Source organism: Macaca nemestrina, chromosome 3 (genome assembly GCF_043159975.1).
Source record: "Macaca nemestrina isolate mMacNem1 chromosome 3, mMacNem.hap1, whole genome shotgun sequence".
Taxonomy (NCBI): Eukaryota; Metazoa; Chordata; class Mammalia; order Primates; family Cercopithecidae; genus Macaca; species Macaca nemestrina.
In genome coordinates this window covers 25,461,010-25,481,902 of record NC_092127.1, presented here as the reverse complement: position 1 = coordinate 25,481,902, position 20,893 = coordinate 25,461,010, and the positions used below count along the sequence as shown (strand labels likewise).

The 20,893-nt window shown below is 36.0% G+C and overlaps 1 protein-coding gene and 2 pseudogenes across 15 annotated transcripts in view; 1 reads left to right on the top strand and 2 right to left on the bottom strand.

Moving 5' to 3' along the window:
- The window catches only part of MARCHF1 (membrane associated ring-CH-type finger 1), an 833,115-nt gene that overhangs the window by 641,600 nt on the left and 170,622 nt on the right, over positions 1-20,893 (bottom strand). The gene's annotated exons all lie outside the window — the stretch shown is intronic.
- LOC139362240 (endoplasmic reticulum chaperone BiP pseudogene) lies at positions 253-2,961 on the top strand (annotated as a pseudogene).
- On the bottom strand, positions 9,574-20,456 carry LOC105488665 (acidic leucine-rich nuclear phosphoprotein 32 family member A-like; annotated as a pseudogene).

Sequence of the window (20,893 nt, the reverse complement as noted above, 5' to 3'; positions counted from 1 at the left end):
ATGTCTCTCTCTAAAGTGGAGGATGAGCAGGTTTGCTTGAAGTCCCCTTATAAGTCGGGATTTCCAAGACTCCTCAGCTGTGGCACAGACCCACCATGTGTATAGTGTCTACCCAGGCTTCCTCCACATCACCCCCATAGGACCCGGGGGGATGGGGATTTGACGTGAACTTGAAGCTCATGCTGTCTGCTGTACTGTGAGTAATAAACAGCTACATCATTCGGGTGCGTTGTCTCCTCACTGGCTCAACCAATGGAAGCTTGGCAAGGACCACCTGCACCTGCAATATTTGCTGCTGCTGAGGATCAGCTTGAGCACTTGACAACACGGACCCCAGTTGTAGGTAAATGAAGAGAAATCAATACAATGTTTTTAGTAATAAAGTATAGCCTTTAAAAGTGACTAGTCACAATTGTTTCATGCAATGATAGGAATTATATTATTTATAACTATTTTTGCCAACATAGGTCTATTCAGCCTTGATGGCAGATAGCTTGTTTTGTATGTTATTTTCCCCATCTTTTTTGACTCTTTATATCTCAATTTAGAAAATCTAGTAAACCTATAAATTATTGTAAATGGCAATTATTTCAAACACTGTGAAGCCCTTCGGAATACTCAGATTGAACATGGGCTCAGAAATTCTGAGTGTTTTCTTATAATTTTCCATTAAGGGCCATTTCTAGCACTCGTTCAAATGCCAAGTCAGTGAGCAGGGCACAGTTAAAACTTGAAAGCTGAGGGCAACACAGAGAATCCAAGTCTGACTTTTGACTGCCTACAGTTCCAGGAAATTATTTCTCTCTGCTTTTGCCACATTTGACTGTGGTTTTTACACACGATCAAGTACATATACAAAAATACTTTCTCAACCCTGGCCAAGATAGCACAGACAGAAGACCGATTGGGGTGTTTCACAAATGTGAGATGTGGGTAACCACACTGCACTCCTGTGCTGCGGCCCGTGGCTGCATTGCCTGCAACTCCCTGCCTGCTGCTGCCTGACTGGTTGGCAAGACGAAGCTCTCCCTGGTGGCCGCGTTGCTGCTGCTGCTTGGTGTGGCACGTTTGAGGAGAAGGACAAGAAGGAGGACGTGGGCACGTTGGTCTGCGTCAATCTGGGGACCACCTAGTCCTGCGTATGCGCGTGGAGATCATCGCCAACAATCAGAGCAACCGCAACACGCCGTCCTAGGTGGCCTTCACTCTTGAAGGGGAGCATCTGATCGGCGATGGCGCCAAGAACCAGCTCACCTCCAACCCCGAGAACACGGTCTTTGACGCCAAACGGCTCATGGGCCGCACCTGGAACGACCTGTCTGTGCAGCAGGATATCAAGTTCTTGCCGTTCAAGGTAGTTGAAAAGAAAACTAAACCATACATTTGAGTTGATATTGGAGGTGGGCAAACAAAGACATTTGCTCCTGAAGAAATTTCTGCCATGGTTCTCACTAAAATGAAATGAACTGCTGAGGCTTATTTGAGAAAGAAGGTTACCCATGCAGTTGTTACTATACCAGCCTATTTCAATGATGCCCAATGCCAAGCAACTAAAGACATTGGAACTATTGCTGAGCTAAACATTATGAGGATCATCAATGAGCCTATGGCAGCTGCTATTGCTTATGGCCTGGATAAGAGGGAGGGGAAGAAGGCATCCTGGTGTTCCACCTGGGTGGCAGAAGCTTCAATGTGTCTCTTCTCACCATTGATAATAGCGTCTTCAAAGTCGTGGCCACTAATGGAGATACTCATCTGGGTGGAGAAGACTTTGACCAGTGTGTCATGGAACACTTCATCAAGCTGTACACAAAGAACACTGGCAAAGATGTCAGGAAAGACAACAGAGCTGTGCAGAAACTCCAGAGAGAGGTAGAAAAGGCCAGACAGGCCCTGTCTTCTCAACATCAAGCAAGAATTGAAATTGACTCCTTCTGTGAAGGAGAAGACTTTTCTGAGACCCTGACTCCAGCCAAATTTGAAGAGCTAAACATGGATCTGTTCCAATCTACTATGAAGCCCATCCAGAAAGTGTTGGAAGATTCTGATTTGAAGAAGTCTGATGTTGATGAACTTGTTCTTCTTGGTGGCTCTACTCGAATTCCCAAGATTCAGCAACTGGTTAAAGAGTTCTTCAATAGCAAGGAACCATCCAGTGGCATAAACCCAGATGAAGCTGCAGTGCATTGTGCTGCTGTCCAGGCTGGTGTGCTCTCTGGTGATCAAGATACAGGTAACATGGTGCTGCTTAATGTATGTCCCCTTACACTTGGTATTGAAACTGTGGGAGGTGTCATGACCAAACTGATTCCAAGGAACACAGTGGTGTCTACCAAGAAGTCTCAGATCTTTTCTACAGTTTCTGATAATCAACCATTACAATCAAGGTCTATGAAGGTGAATGACCCCTGATAAAAGACAAAATCATCTTCTGGGTACATTTGATCTGACTGGAATTCCTCCTGCTCCTCATGGGGTCCCACAGATTGAAGTCACCTTTGAGATAGATGTGAATGGTATTCTTTGAGTCACAGCTGAAGACAAGGGTACAGGGAACAAAAATAAGATCACAATTACCAATGACCAGAATCCCCTGACACTTGAAGAAATCAAAAGGATGGTTAATGATGCTGAGAAGTTTGCTGAGGAAGACACAAAGTTTAAGGAGTGCATTGATACTAGAAATGAGTTGGAAAGCTATGCCTATTCTGTAAAGAATCAGATTGAAGAGAAAGAAAAGCTGGGAGGTAAACTTTCCTCTGAAGATAAGGAGACCATGGAAAAAGCTGTAGAAGAAAAGACTGAATGGCTGGAAAGCCATCAAGCTGCTGACATTGAAGGCTTCAAAGCTAAGAAGGAGGATCTGGAAGAAATTCTTCAGCCAATTATCAGCAAACTCTATGGAAGTGCAGGCCCTCCCCCAGTAGCAAAGAGGATACAGCAGAAAAAGATGAGTTGTAGACACAGATCTGCTAGTGCTGTAATATTGTAAATACTGGACTCAGGAACTTTCCTTAGAAAAAAATTGAGAGAAGTTAAGTCTCAAATGTAATTGGAATCATCACCTCAGAGTGGAGTTGAAAATGCTATAGCCCAAGTGGCTGTTTACGGCTTTTCATTAGCAGTTGCTCACATGTCTTTGGGTCGAAGGCAGAAGAATTGGCCATCTTAAAAAGCAGGTAAAAAACCTAGATTATGGCATGTGTTCACCTTCAAAATGTTCTATTTAACGATTGGGCCATGTGCATCCGGTGTAGGAAGTTTCTTCTGCCGTAAGTGACACCAATAAATTTTAGTTATTTACACTGGTCTAAAAATACTTTCTCAAAGGAAAAATTTTTAGAAAGAGTATCCGAGAATGTCCAACTTTTGACTGTTGACTTCAATCTTCATGTGAAATCCTGTTATATTTGCATGATAGGAAGTTTTTCTCCTTCAGCCTTGAAGCAATAGTTTCAGACTTTTTAGGACAGAGGACACATTACCGAGCTAGCCACTTGGGCATGTCCCTTGAAATCATGGGTACTCCTTTTGTGTTTTTAGTATCAAGAAGCAATTGTTTTTATTGTTGTTTCTTTGTTGTTATTGTTGTTTGTTTGTTTGTTTCATTTCAAACACTCAGGAAATTGTCATTCCCTAAATGGTCAGCTGACCTCAGGATAGATAAACAGAACTCTGTAAATCTCTTTGCATACTGAAAAGAATGGCATTGTCTGATAGTGATTGGATCATAATCATAATTTTCATCATTTTCTTCAATATGCAATGTAAACAATACTCAGACTATGGATCGAAAGTCAATGCAAAGTCCTTTTAATTAAAGTAAATTTGTTATTTCTTAATCCTCATATAGCTGAAGTTGAATCACCATTGCATACCTCCCTCATGCTGTGTTTGCACAAATGCAAAGAGCAAATTCATACTCTGCACATTAATTAATACAGCTATAAAATAAAGTATCTGTTAGAATACATATTAGAAAGTAATTACTTTTACAGAATATGTCATTAATTTAGTGTGTCATCACGCATTGTTATTTAACAAAGAAATGTTGCCAATAACTCATTTTGTTTTCTCTCTGGGTATAATATTTGTAATTATCTCTGCAATTATTTCTACAAAATTTTTGGAAATAGTATTATTTATTCTTCTTTTTCCTTTGAGAAATGCAATTTTGAATGATGACCCTAAAGTTGTGTGCCTTCTCCACAAACAATTGTAGAGTTAATCAAGTTTGTACAGGGAAATGTAATTTTGCACTTATTCTGAAAAATCACAATTTGGAAGTTTTATAAGTAATATGTTAAAAACTAGAGGCAAATGGATTGTTGGAATCCAATATAGTCTAGTTTTCTGAGAGTCATATTTCTTATTTGCCCCATTTTTAAATGGATTTCTTTGAAATCTCTACAATAACACTTGCTGACAGATACATATTCACATCCTATATTTTTATACTCAAATTCTATTCATGGTAAATATTTACTATATCCTATGTGTTGTAACATTGTGTTTCTATTCTTATCATTGTAATTATGACTCAGGAATTGCTTTTAGGTAATTAGTTTATTTGGAGAAACTAGTAATAGAACACAACCAATGGTAAAATATGACAACTAAAAATTTGATAAGCCTACATAAACCAATACAAGAAAAATCTCAAGAACAATTATACCTCTAAAGTAAATATTAGGGAGAAAATTGACATTGCAGTACATTCCTAACAAGTAAGAGCATAGTCATTACTAAAAACAGAACAGAATTTCTATAAAGATTATCTTAATTTGTAAATTGCTAAGTATAGGATTATATTTATTCATATTTTACTCTAAAAGTTCATAATGTCTGTAACCAGGAATTTGTGGACTATATTTTAAAACAATATTCTTTTAAATTCATACATCCTTGCTTTACTTTTACCTTAGGATTTACTGTTTACTTATATAAGTTTAGGAGAATTTAGCTTTTAAAACCACAAACTGAATGATTAATTATGTTCAGCTTCAAAGTAAATATTACGATGCAAAGTCTTCCATCATGAGCCCTCATTAGAGAGTCAATCATTCAGGTAGCCAATACCAGCAAAGTAAAAAGTTAGCTATCTTTGACTTTCTTGTTTCCATCATTCAACAAGTATTAACTGAGACTTTTTGGACAGTGTAGAATAAAGTGGGTTCCACTTGTCCAAATGTTTCAAGTGGAAAGTTACAAGTTATAATACTGGAAATTACAAGAAGGAATTAAAAACACTTCAGTCACTCTTGAAGCACCTGGGGCTACTTCTGCTGGATTCCTTCCCCCTAAACAAGATAATAAAACAATAAATCATAAAATTTGAAAGTATGAAACATTTATAAAATTTTTAGCGGTACATTCAAGTTAGGCATGCCAGAAAGTCCTCTTCCCCTTAAGAAATTACTCACAACACTGTACTGGGAACTTGTAGCTGCTATGCCAATGACCTTTGTCTTCTACTAGGCACTTTTTGGAAGAACATTCCTTATGAAAAGTTCTAGGCACAATTTGAGTTTCTGAGACTAGTTAGAGGGAGGATACTGTTACCCACTGCAGTGCCTATGTGACTTATCTGTATCCCTACCTGGCTCTTGTTGCCAAATACCTACGCCTGTGTGACATAGCTAAATTTTTACTGAGCTCTAACTCTGCTTATTTTTAGGAGACAGGATGTCTGTGGTCAGAGGCTATCTCTTAGGCAGCTTATTTGACCTCTGAAGGACTCTAGCCTCATTATTATCCAATTTTCACACTAAATGACACTCCCACTGGTGCCATGACACTTGACAATCACTGTTAATCACCTCTTTTGGAAGACGCCAAAAAAGATCAAAAAAGAGGGCTGGCCTTGATTTCAAGCAAATTTCTGTCCCCTTCCAAGAAAAAGCATGACTATTCTTCTGCTTGTTCTTAATTCCCCACACCTTCATTAAGGATACCCTATATCTGTAAATTCCCAGTTCTCAGGAGCCATGAAGTTGATTTGCGAGCTATGCTCCCACTTCTCCAATTCCGAAGCCATTGGACTAAAGCCTGCACTGCTGAACTCTCACTTTTGGTTTTATGTATTGGCTTCATGACACAGAACATGAAAGAGCTTCTTCTGGAATAATGAGGATCTTCAGTAACAGTGACTCCTTCACTTGGATTTGTTCAATTGAGTACGTGGAATACACTTCACATGTCAATGTGGCTGCTGGCTGCCCGGGCATTGACAATCCAGTGGATGTTCTATGAGGGCAGTTTCCTAGTCTGCTCATTATTTCATCTTCGGTGCTAGAATAATTATTATGACATAAGAAACATTTTAAAAATTAATGGGTAAATGAACAAATGCTGTCCAAAATCACCCTGCATCTGTCAACTAGAATGCTGCAAAGATCTATAAATTTCAGACCAGTAGTCCAATGTTTGTCACATAATTTCCAAAGACTCTTGTAGTAAACAAGGTGTCTCCATAAGAAGCAATTGGCTTTTGTTAACTTACCCTAAGAAGTTTCATTTCTGTGGTTAGAAGTTATTAGTAAGTGGCTTTAATGTTCTAGGCTTTTAGCACATTCTAGTCTAAAACTCATTTTAAAGGTCTTGATGACTATGGTTCAAGATTAGCAAAAATGAGCTATCTCTCTCAAAAGTGGGTAATGTCGACCAGAATCATCACCACATAAGAATATCAGGAAACTGAGGTAGAAACACAATAAGGTATAATACTCCCACTGCATTATAGTGAATCATAAATTAAAATTTTGTCCTCATGACTACATTACACACAAGCTCCATTTCTTTTTCTGTGAAAAGACAGAAAGGTAAGAAACATAATTTTAATTTTAATTGTGTGGATTTTTTTCTTTTAGCTTTTTCTGCCTATAGTGCCAACAAAGTATTAAACTTTAATGCCACAGCAGTATTCTAATTTCTAAAATTACTTTAAGAAACAGATTAAGGGCACGGCAGGTGGGAAAGGCACGATGACTTCACTGGGAGCATAATGCGAGAACAATCATGATGGACGAACAAATCCAGCTAATGGAAAACATCCCATTTCACATTTCTTACCATCGTAATATAAAATAAAACATAATTAACTTTTTTTCAAAAAACTATTTTCATTTTAGTGTTTAATTACCTGGTGTCTGTCAAAATCTTGCAGTTAATTAACTTTTCACACTCACAGCCTGCATCTCTTAATTGTATGCTGTCATTTTACAATAAAATTTAGCAGCATAGCACTGACTAATATCAAAATGTTAAGGTCAAGTTCTATGATGCATTTAATGGATTTTCAAAAGCGAGAAAAGCATGGTGTTAACTATTTGATATCAAATAATAACATTCAAAAATTTAATATTTCAGAAATTCTAAAATTAATTGTGTTATGCTAACTTCTAACACATCATTATAGACACCTGAAAACTTCACTTAGTATGAAAAGTAAAATTATTATTATTTTTATTATACTTTAAGTTCTGGGGTACATGTACAGAAAGTGCAGGTTTGTTACATAGGTATACATGTGCCATGGAGGTTTGCTGCACCCATCAACCCGTCATCTACATTAGGTATTTCTACTAATGCTAAGCTTCTCCTAGTCCCCTATCCCCCAACAGGCCCAAGTGTGTGATGTTCCCCTCCCTGTGTCCATGTGTTCTCATGTTTCAACTCCTACTTATGAGTGAGCACATGTGATGTGTTTGGTTTTCTGTCCTTGTGTTGGTCTGCTGAGAATGATGGTTTCCAGCATCATCCATGTCTTTTATTTTTATTTTATAGTCACTCATTAGCTCTAAGTTCTTTGAGGACATGATTTATTCTTTACCAAATCTTTGTATTCCCTCTAAAAGACCTAGAAATTTTTTTTTCTTGTAACCAGCATTCATATGTTTACCAAATAAACAAAAGGAGAATATTTTTCCAAATGCAATTTTACATGTAAGATCTCAGAATTCTATGGTACTATAAAAAAGGATTAAAAAGAGAAAATTTATTTTTTACGTTAATGGGAAGTGTGATATTAGGATATTATAAATATTTTAAACAAAGCTATTGGGTAAAATATAATCAAACTAAGTAAGATATATACCTCAAATTCTCTAGAATCTTTTTATACCAACAGTTTCTCAGACAAATGAAAATAGAAAGTTATTCTCACGTTGTGCATTAGAAGGGACCTGCACATTGTGCACATGTACCCTAGAACATAAAGTATAACAATAAAAAATAATAATAATAAAATAAAATAAATAAATAAAAAAGAAGGCACCCTGGATTACTGTCTGTGCCCTCATTCTAGCTCTATGACTCCCTGGATTGTGCTTGGAACCTAGAATTGAAACCCTGATAGTCTCACTTTCATGATCTATAAAATAAGGGAATTTCTAACTAAAACAGACCAGGAAGATCATACAGACCAGCAATAAAGTTCTACAAAGGTAAGCCATTGACACTTCATATATGGTCCCTAGCTTGTTGGACACCTTAGAGTTTACTCTTACTGGGTTTTGAATTAATCTAAAATTATAAAACATTTTTTGTCTTTACTGAAATTCTATATGCTTTTATTTTTATACATGGTATTAGTTAAGAAAGTTATTAGAACTAAAAAAGTGATACTAATAACTACTCTATTACTATAATGTATTGAGGTCTCCAAATCTATGCTAAAAACAAAGATCACAATTAATCCTAAAAATTCAACATAAATATACTTGAAATGCTGCAGTTTTCTAGCAATCATTATATTCATGAATGCCTTGACTGATAAAGGTATTATTGATGACAGCATTTAATCACTGCTCTTTATTAGTTTTTAATTATGTTACTATTAGTTTCATTCCGGTTATTTGAATTATCGCTGGTTGTATCTTTCAATGTACAATGATAGTTATTTGTCTCAATGCATTTTTACTCAGCTTTTAAATAAAAAATTTATAGATTCACAGTCTCTAAGGTACAATATATATTTTTCAAACTGTTTTACCAAAGTAACTATATTCATAATGTCCCAAGGTATGCTTTATTATTTATTTGCAATGATTTTGCATGATTTAAATAATTTGCAACATGCTATTAAAATAAAGTTCTGAGATATTTGAAGCTTATACATCATTGTTTAATATATAAAATTAAGTATAAAGTGCATTATTATTTTTCCAAAAATTTGCTTTAGCAACAAATTATTTTCTTAGTAATAAATTTAAAAACTAGAATTTGCTTTAACAATACATTTACTGTAATCTGTTTTAAATTTTTAGCAACATTTTCGTTGTAAATATTTTCTTTCCCCTCTTTCTTTTAATCATGGAGCTTATTTTACTTGAACATAGTAGCAAGCATTAATAAGTGGATTATAGTGTCTTTTCCTTGGACTGAAAGGACTATACTTAAGAGAATGTGTAAAAAAAAAAAAAAAAGAATAATTAATAGAAATCATTCTACAAAGCTAGTATCCCAGTTAATATTTACAAATATTGTTATTTTTTTGGCAGTAAAAACAGTATTTTAGTCCACCCCCTCCTGCCCTCCCTCCCCTCACCACCCCCAGTACACTTTTCCCCTCTTGTTCCCACAGCAACGTTACAATCAGAAAAAAATAAGTTTCAGGGCACAGGATTGGATGGGGGGGAGGGGATATGAGTAAAAACAGGCAAATCACAATAGGAATTTTTCAGAATAGGTTATTCTACTTAGTCATCATCTTCTCCCTCATCTTCAGGTTCTCGTTTTCGCTTCTGACCCTTTTCTTCTTCACCAAACTCTTCTTCATCTTCCTCGTCATCTCTCTCTCCATCGTTATAACCTTCTTCATCCTCCTCCTCCTCTCCACTCACGTCCTCCTCTTCACCTTCCTCCTCCTCATCCTTGTCCTCATCTTCCACTACCTGAGCATCTTCATCATACTGCTCCTCATCCTCCTCCTCCTCCTCACATCCAGGCCTTCCACGTAGCCCTCAGCATCCGAGTCAGGGGCCTCCTTGTCGTCCCGGTCATAGCCGTGGAGATATGTGAGTTGTGAGAGGAGTTTGAACACATTTTCTCGGGAATCGTTCAGGTTGGTTACCTTGCAATTGAAAAGGTCTAAGCTCTTGAGGTTTTCTAACTTTTTCAGTGGCTCTATTGTGCTGAGGTCTTTAATTTTGTTGCCACTTAAATTTAGATATGTGAGGTTTGGACACTTTTCTGCCAATACTTCCAGGCACCCCGAGACTCTTAGTTCAAGCTTCTTAAGTTAGTTTAACTTTGGTAAGTTTTAGATTGAGGCGAGGCCTACGTTGATTGTACTTAAGAATTCCAGTTCTTCAAAGTCATCTGTGAGGCCTTCGAGTTTGCCTTCATTCGACCGACTGCTGTCCAGGACAAGTTATTTCACATCAGAGGACGCCCTGTTGCGCAGCGCTAAATGAATCCTTCTGCCCATCTCCAATGTCTCGCGCTCTCTCTCTGCAGAGGCTCCTGCGCCGGCGGAATTCAATCCATAAACCCCGAACCCATGGTCACACGTTTTTAGGGCTTTGAAGGCTCAACCAGCTCCGCTCGGTTCTCGAGCCCCAATACTTACAAATATTATAATAAAGGGATTGATAAGTAACTTGGGTCAAGAAGAACAATTTTTCAAGTTTGTAGATCTTCCTAGTAAGAAGGTAGGTGTGTGTGTGACTAAAGGAAATCTTATCTGATTCTCTGGTTGATAATTTGTGAATACACAAGGCACTCCCCTCTACACTACTAACTGTGAATCAGCCTTCACAAGTACCCATTTTTCTTTTTGCTTTTAGAGATCTGACACAGGATATCTTTGAATCTATAGATTAGGTGTAAAGTAAACTGAGAATATGCATCACAGATAGTAAATAACACAGTGAACCATGAAAGACATATTTGGTGAGAGTTCCCCTCAAATGAAAGAATAAAATGCCAAAAAAAATCCTGTAAAAAGCTAAATCTATCTTTTATTGGTATCATAATGAATTATGAATTTTCCACTTCTGACTCACAATGTGATCTTGGTTGTATCTGTTCTATCAGATTATAACTAAAACCAAAGTATCTAACTAGGTTTAGATATGGCAAATAGTAGAGAAATAAAATTTGAATGGCATGTATGTTTATTTAGAGAGGAATAATTTTCTACTTTCTGAGACATTTATATTTTTAGTGAGCAAGGAAAATAATATGTCTAGTGTTAATTAGTTCTTACACAGGGATCACGAGATGGTTTTCAGCAGGTACTAGTCATATATCCTACATTGACTAAATATGGTATATTAAAAAATAATATTTCCCTAAAACAATCTTTTCACAGGCTATAGAATTTATGGGAAAACACTCAGGAAGAAATGAAAATATAGCAGCTCTGCTGGAATTTGCAATTTATAGGGAAGAAAAACATGCAAAAAAATATGCTATTGTTTATGAGAATTACATAAGAAGAAGTTTCAGTATGGGAGCCAAGGAGCTTAGGGAGTTGACCTTGATTTGGAGATCAGGAAAGCCTGCCCAAGAAAACGTCGTTACATTTGGATAATTTGAAGGATGAACAGGCATTGTCTAAGCTAAGGAGATGGTGGAGGGAGAGTTCCAGTCAGAGGACATAATCTACACCAAAACCCAAAAGTGAGAGAATGCAGTAGATATTATGAACTATAAAATGTTCCATATGACTGTATCTTAGAGTGTAAGGGGCAAAAGTGGTGTGAAATATGGTTGCAGAGGCAGGAAGAAGTTATGGAGTATATTGGTAAGGAAATAAAACACTTAAAGCAGAAGAGTGGTATAAAATAATTTGTATTTTTAAAAGACTAGAATGTGTAAAATGTTAATTTTCAAAAAAAAAATCCTCATCAGGCAGATTTTGTTATTATCCCCACTATATATGTTAGAAAATCAAAGCTTAGGCTGTTTCAGAAACCTGTTCAAGGCATAGCTAGTACTCAAACCAGGATTTAAGTCAAATTTGACTTGATTAAAGTCCATGCTTTTCCATTACACCTCGCTGCTTTAAAATTTGTTAGTTCTTTCCGGTGTATCTACACAATGGTAGTCATAGTTCTAGATTAGTTCCTACTATTTGCTTATGCCATTTCATAAAACATAAAAGCATCCTTCAAGATACTGGAAACATGAATTTACTTCTCAAGTTATAGTAACTGTAGTGGAACAATATTTTGAGGTAGTAAATGTAATGTTTATTCTCTTAGTTCCTTTTGACCTATATCCATCCACCATTAAACTAAAATGGTGAAACACATACAAATGTACACACACACACACACATACACACACACAGATAGAGAGAGAGAGGAGGAGAGAGAGAATAAGAGAGTAAATTGAGTTTCTGATTTTGGAGTTGTTCACCCTCTCTCTCCTTGATACAGACAATAGTAATGAAAGCCCTGGATTCAGCCTAGAATCAGACACCCATTGGGATTTTATGGGATTTTTAGAGCTTTATTGTAAAAACCGCGTTTTAAACATTGGCAGACTCAAACAAACAGCTTATATTAACCACAGGGAAGGAAGGATGTATAATAATGGAGCAGTTTTATTGGACATTTAGGAAAGAGAAAGAAGGGGAGAGAGGGATGGGGGACGGTGTGTGGCTGTGTGTGAGAGAGAGAAAGAGAGAGAGACAGAGAGAGGGAGAAACTTATTTTGCTAATTTGGCTCATTCTAGTGTGGAAGACTGGTAAATCAAAATATAATGGGGTTGCCTGGTAGCCTGCAGACTCAGCAAAGAGTTGCAGTGCAAGTCTAAAGGCTGTCTCTTGGTCTTGTTCGTTCTTACTCCATGGAAGATAGTCTTTTGTTCGATTCCATGGAAGACAATCTTTTGTTCGATTGCAGTCTTGAACTGATTGAATGAAGCCCACCTACATTAAGGAGGTTAATCTGCTTTACTCAAAGTCCAGCTATTTCAATGTTAATTTTACCACCCTACCCTGGGCCAAAAAATAAAACAAATACAACTTCATAGAAACATCCAGAATAATGTTTGACCAAATATGGGTACCATGACCCAGCCAAGTTGACACATAATGTATCCATCACTGAAGGACTTTGAAAATAGTAGCGATTTGCCTGACTTTCAATCTGGAGTGTAGGGAAAACACCCTCACTTGAGAGTAGGCATCATTGTGAGGTAACCTCAGGAAGAAAATAAAAGAAACAAAAAAGCTGAGACTGAACTAAAAACGGGAAGTAACTGGGTTACAATTGTAAAGTGTGTTTTGTTCTACTATCATGTTTAAATACAGATCTACAGAAAAGTTAACTTCAATGATAAGGAATAAAAATATGTATTTATACATCTGATTTACATTTGTAATTCTAAAATTGTGACTTCATTGTAGTGTTCTGGGCATCACTCTACTAGTACCCAGTCCCTCTATTAGAATTGTTTGGATGTGATTTCTTTTTTCCCTACTATATATGAGAAACAGGCTTGATTATGTTTATGTGTCTAAGCATGGTTGGTTGATAGATGCTAAATTGAAGTATGTGGCATGAAGTCTCATCAAACGTCAAAAATTCTCAGATTTAATATCATCTCATCAAACTAAAAAACAGCAAACTGATAGTTCACCATTTTGAACATGGTTAAAAGTAGAACAAATATTAGAAATTGACATATAAGAGCAATCAAATCAAAAAAAAACTGTTTTTCACTTACAAAAATTGTTTTGGATGAGTAATGTTTTCCTTCAAATTTTAGACATGTACCTCCACAAAAGAATCCATTTTTTAAAAAAATCACGACTTTAGCTTTTGCTCTTTGAGACAGCCAGGCAAAGGGAGAATAATATGAGCTTTTTACATTGTGTAAGTCACATTTTACCGTAAGTACAGAACATATTTTGCCAGTGAAAAATGACATTAAATGTGTCATTCCTTGCTCAGTAGCAATGACCCAGTTACAGCTAACCATTTTGTGTTAAAAACTTTGTGCCTAATGAAATATGCAGGAAGTTTGTCTGATTCAGAAACCCTGGAATCCTGAAAATGCATACTATGACAGGCATCAGGAAGCTGGTAATGGTTGAGGCTGTGAAAAGAATGTCAAAGGTAATGCTGAAGGTGTCAAAAGACAATTCAGAGCCAAGTACTGAGAATTTTCTCTGCAGTGACACTTCCAGCCTTATTCAGTTTCATCAGAAGGTAATTTCTTCAAGGCTTTGTAAACTTAAATGGGAGCATTAAATATTTAATTTTACAACTACAACATGAAATTCTCTTGCCATTTCAGCATTTTCGTGTCTCTGTACAATCAAGAAACCTAATTTTTTTTAGTATAAACAGTTAAATAAAACAGTATTCAATTATTTTTAAACTGAAATGATCCAAATGCAGTGAACATTTTCTTTGAGAAAATGTCTTAATTTTTATGTAGTGTTTTACTGTATCCATTCCTTTGATTTACTGACTGTAAATCTACTATTCTTATTTTAATTCTATATAAACACTTTATTCTTAATCCTATATAAAAGATTGATACCTAAGAATTAATTTCATTGTTAGTAATTGACAGAAAAGAAAACCATCTACGTATAATGATTACATTCTGCCACTAAGTAATGATGAGAGCTTGCTTATGTTTACTGAGCAGTCAATATGTCCTCCAACTGTGCAAAGGACTTTACTTGATTATTTACTGTTTATAAAACACAAAAGTATAGGCACTATTGACACTTGTATTTGAAAAGCTAAAATAAGGCTTATGTAGGATAAGTTCCCCAGAGTCATATTGTGGAACCTGGGTTTGAACTCTGGAAACTCCAGTGCAAACTCGCTACTATAAACAGTTTTGCTGGGGAATAAACTGACAGGAAACAGGCATGTCCATAGTCTTCAACTGATTGCATAAGAAAAAGACAGATTTTAAAGTTTCCTATTTAATTTAAAATAATCAAAATTGTTCTAAATGAGTAACAACATAGGTTCTATCCTATCTGCCGATTATCAATTTAGTGATAGTATGAAGATATAATTTTTGTTTGTTTTCTTTGAAATACTTGCTAGAAATTTGAAACATTTCTGTTATTTCTTTGCTCTTACTACCCAACGTTGAGCCACAGTTCTCTACTTTAAAAAAAAAAAAATCTCTCTAACTATTCTGGAATTTAATTTAACCTAGAGTACCATATCTCTATAACCATAAAAAATAGTGAAAAATAATCTGTAAGGTAGCCAAAGAAAGGAAAATCTAACTGAACTACACAATTTGATAAAATTTTTCAGAATGAAATACTTCACAGTAATATCTTCTGATCAGTATACAATTAAACTCAAACTTCATTGACAATGACCATTAATAATAGGCTCAGCTTTAATAATATGAAACAAAAACTACATTCAAAAAATACTTGAAACTGTAAATGACCCACTCTATTAATCTATTCTATTCTATTTGGTATTCTTAGATTTCTACTTCTAAAGACTAAAAGTAACATGACATCCCATCCTCCACTTATCTTTGTTAAAAAGTGAAAATGAAAAATAATAAATCTTATTTTGGCCAGGCGCAGTGGCTCACATTTGCAATCCCAGCACTTTGGGAGGCTGAGGCAGGCAGATCACTTGAGGTCAGGAGTTCAAGACCAGCCTGGCCAACATGGCAAAACCTGGTCTCCACTAAAAATACAAAAATTAGCCAGGCACGACAGTGGTTGCCTGTAATCCCAGCTACTCAGGAGGCTGAGGCAGGAGAATCACTTGAACCCAGGAGGCGGAGGTTGCAGTGAGCCAAGATCATGCCATTGTACTCCAGCCTGGGCAACAACAGTGAAACTCAGTCACAAACAAATAAATAAATAAATAAATTTTATTTCATAATACACAAACCGAACTAAAGCTTTTTACTATATTTTTTAATTGAATGGGCCAGAGTTGTTCCATAAAACTTGTTCATTAAAACACAAATTAAAAGAAGCTTCAGTTTCTAAAATTTGAAAGTGCTTTGTTACATCAGACATCAAACTAAGCATTAGAAATGTAAAAGAGGAAAAAAATTCTATCCATTGACTTACTGTAATACAGTCTCTACATTCACCTTTGTTTCAAGTAAAAAAGGAAGTATATTTCATTTTCAAAGACTATAAACCTGACTTTGAATTGGGCCCTCATTCCTTTGAAAATTCCTTATTACTATTGATTAGGCTAAACTTTTTTATACAAGTAACTCTAAGATATTCAAATATATATTGGGAATTAGTCACTATATACTTTTATTTAATAATTGTTCAAGCTAAATATAAATCAATAACAAAGGAAAAACTCTGTAAACAGTAGAGAAAAACCAAGTTTTGAATTATCATTAACAAGTATGATAATACCAAATAAAAATTGTATTAATTTGATCATAAAATTTACCATGAATACTAAATAAAAATGATGATATAATAGTAACAGGGGATATTGACTGAGAATTTACTAGGATGTAGGCCGTGTTCTAAGCATTTATTGTATAAACTCTTTTAACAATAGAAAGTTATTTTCCTCATTGATTTTTTTTGCAAGTGAGGAAGGGGTAATAGAAGCCATTATTAAGAAGTGAAGAGTAGCAATATATACAAAGATAAGTCTTCATTATTTTGTGTTTTACAATGCATAAAAATATTATTTCCTGATATGTCTGTATAACATGATCTCCTGGTTACAGCCCTGCCAATTTGGAAATGTTTAATCCATTGTGGGCCAATAAATTCAATAGGTTTTTCAATTTTTATTTTAAGTTTATTTATTTATTCATTTGACAAGTATTTCTTGGAGGCCTACTATGTTACAGGCACTGGCAATGAATCCAGATGGGAAGAAAACAGGCAGTATTAAACCAGTTACCACAGCAATAAATTTATAAATACAAATTGTGATCGTTTCAATAAAGGTAAAGCATATTTTATTAAGAAAACATTAAAGAGAAACCAGTTTTGACTGAGTCAGAAATAGATAAAACCTCACTGAAGGTTTGGAGTCTACTGTGCTGGGGGGACTGAGGTGAGGCAGCCGCAGCCTAGAGCTAGCGGATGAAGGGGTGCCTGCCTCCCTGCTGGTGCTCACCACAGCAGCAGAGTCAAGGCACCTGTAGGAGGAACGGGGGTCCCCTGCTGAAGACTGTGTGCACTGTTGCACTGGAGTTGCTTTGGGACCAGGTATGGAAGCTAAATGATGAGAACACATGGTCACAGAGAGGAGAACAACACACACGGAGGCCTTTCGGAGAGTGGAGAGTGGGAGGAGGGAGAGGATCAGGAAAAGTAACTAATGGATACTAGGCTTAATAACCTTGTGATGAAATAATCTGTACAACAAACCCCCATGGCACAAGGTTACCTATGTAACAAGCCTGCACCTGTACCCCTGAACTTAAAATAAAAGTTGAAAAAACAAAACAAAACAAAAAACCTCACTGAATGAGGGATATTTAAGCAGAGCTTTGAGGATAGGAACTGCCAGGCAAAGGTTTCAGGGAGAAGTTTTCTAGGCAAGGGGGATTGTGTATGAATCCCTGATGTCAAAGAGCTCTGTATCTTCAAGGGATTAACTCATCAATGTTGCTGGAACAAAATAAAGGAAGCTTGAGAAGGGACTGGAGAGGCAGGAAGGGGCCCAGGCCTGCTAGGTCATATCAAGACTGTGGAAAGCAACTCAGGTACAATGGAAAGGTATTTGAAGGGTTTGATGGAAGAGAGTGACAGAATTTAAATTGCATCTAGAAAAGATCCTCTCTGCTGACACTCTGGGCTGGATTCTTTCTTCCTGCCTCCCCTACCTCCCTTGTAAACTGAGAAGGATGAACTTTATGTAATGCACAGCCCTAAGCATCTAAAGTGAGTTTAACCCAACGCTGAGTATTTGTAGACAAACTGCAGAAGTTTGACGTTTTCCTGAGTCTTCCCCGATGCCATCTAAAGTTATTTCCCAAAAAGAAGTAGTAACCTTTGCCTCCTTACTTGGATTTGTCTATAGAAGGAATAAGTGTCATTCCTCTCAACATAGATAAATGATCAAGCAAGAGAGAAAAGAAGATTCTTTACAAGTAGTGTCAGACAAAGACGGGGCTATTTCAAGAGAAGAAAATGAGTGAGAGCTCTGGATATTGAAATGGGCATTTAAAAGCTGCATTGTGGGAAACTGGTTAAGCTCTGGGGTTCAAGAACAGCCTGGGCAACATGCTGAAATCCCATCTCTAAAAAAAAAAAAAAAAAATTAGGTGTGTGTGGTGGTGTGAGCCTGTAAGTCCCAGCTTGCTGGGAGGCTGAGGTGGAAGAATCACTTGACCCCAGGAGGTTCAGGTGGCAGTGAGCTGAGATTATACTACTCTAGCTGAGGCAACAGAATGATACACTGTTTCTCTGTCTGTCTCTCTCTCACTTTCTCTCTCTCTCTCTCTATATATATATATAATATATATACACACATATATATATTTACATATGTAAAATGTTTATCTGTATAAAATAAAAGTTGCCTTGTATTCTAAACATTAATTGAAAAAGCCAGTGAAACTAGTTGTAATTGTTTTGCATTAACATTAGTTAAAACAATGTTCTTGACAGATAAAGAGGAAAAATCTCAGTGGCTTAACATATTAGTTTCTCTGCTCAATCAAGAACAAAATGTGATGCCTGATCAGAAGACTCTCCTCCAAATAGTAATTCAGGAATGATTTTCTTACAATTTATAGGTCGGTCTACCACTTGGACAATGTATCTTCCAAGATCTCCATCCTCATCTATACTGTATCCAACTTTGGGAGGAGCATGAGTTTCATGCCAGGGAGGTTCTTATGGCCCAGGGCTACAATCTTCTCATAGTGCACTGGCCAGAACTTAGTCATACTTAACTATAAGTCAATCTGGAGCACCCAACAAGAGGAGGAGATGGATTGATTAGAAGTTAGATAGTCTCTGAAACTATAGGGTGCCATATGACATATGTGTTCAAAAATCCTGCAGTGCAAAGCAAATAACATGATAGCAGAGAGATCCAGATTTATGGAGAAAAAGGAATGGCCAAAAAGCAAAACAAAACAGGAAATATTTAATATTATGCTTTTATACATTAAATAATGTTGTCCTCATTGTATAAAACAGTGTTACAAATTGCCTTTCCCTTACTTGAACCACCAGCTTTTCTCATAAAATCAGTCCTCTTCATTTAACATGCATTTGTATAATTGGAATATTTTACTAATAGGATAAAAATCTCTTAATTAATTTTACTAAGTGGCCTCTAGAAGAAAATTTAGATTTCATGGAAATTGTGTGTACTTTATAATTAATGATGAGAAAAAGCCCAACATTAAAGGAAGAAAAAAAAATTTTAATGCAGTGAAAAGGGGTAAATAATTAGGCCTTATTGGCTAATGAGTTATTTGAATAAACATCTTGGTTAGGCAGTTACATATAATTAAATGTTTTCTACCTTTTTAATGAAATTATTCTTATTGAACAGTACAAAAGAAAGTTCTGCTATATTATTCTAGTTTTCAGTTATAAATGAAAAAGCATTTAAACACAAACAAACATCACTCTGATTACAGTATGGAATATTAATTGGAAAGAGGCAAGAGTGTGAATAAACTGATTGATAAGAAAACTATGACATTTTCCTAGGTATGAGAGACTTTGGATCATTTATCAGCATCTGTGAAGATGAGAAAAAGCTGACGGCTTAAAGCTGAAGAACATTTTAGAGGTAAAATTGACACAGCTTCATGGCAGATTATATAGAGAAGATGCAGAAGAGAGAGATATCAAAGATAATTACTCAGTGTCTAGCATGAGCAACTCGAATGAAAATTCAATTAACCAAGAGAGGGAAAGTCAGAAGATAAATAGATATGGAAGAAAGGTCAGGAGTTCAATTTGAGGCATATTGAATTTGAGATACCTGTATGTTACCCAGCTGGGGAAGTCAGACTGTCGTAGATGCGGGCCGGAGCTCTGAGGATCTGAGTCATCTGGACGTATAAATATTGGCATTCCTTGGCATATAGATAGTGTTTCATGTTATGATATTATATGAATGAAGCTAAGAAATGAGTGGAAAAGTTCAGTTAAGGATCTCAATATGCAGCAGTTATATTAAGAATTGGAGCCAGCAAAGTTGACTGAGATGCAGTCAGAAAGGCAGGAGGAATCTGACTCCCATATTCATTTCTACATTATTGGCAATAGCCAAGACAAAGCAATCTAAGTGTCCATCAAAGGACAATGGATAAAGAAAATGTGGCATATATACACAATGGAAAACTAGTCTGCCTTTATAAGGAAAGAAATACTATCATTTATAACAACATGAATGAATCTGGAGGACATTATGCTAAACGAAATAAGCCAGGTATAGAAAGACAATCACTGCAAGATCTCATTTATACGTGGAATCTAAAAAAAGTAAAATTCATAAAAACAGAGAGTAGAACAGTAGTTACCAGAGGCTAGGAACATGGGTAGTATGGGGAGAGGGGAGAGGTTGGTCAAAGGGTACAAAGTTCCTCTTAGACACGAGAGGTCAGTTTTAGTGATTTATCATGGAGAATGATGATCATAGTAATAATGCACTGTATATTTCAAAAGTTGCTAAAATATTAGATTTTAAACATTCTTACTCCCAAAATAATAAGTAGTTGAGGTGGTAGATATGTTAATAAGCTTGATTTAATCTTTATGTGTGTGTGTGTGTGTGTGTGTGTGTGTGTATATATATATACACACACCACATTGCAACCCATAACTGCATGCAATTATTATTTGTCAATAAAAATAACATGAAAAGAACATCAAATGTGGTTTGGCAAAAGTCAAAGACCCAGTTAAGAGACTGTTTTAAAAATAGGAAATAATGCTAGAAGTTCTTATGAGAAAAAGACAGAAAATTGTATCCA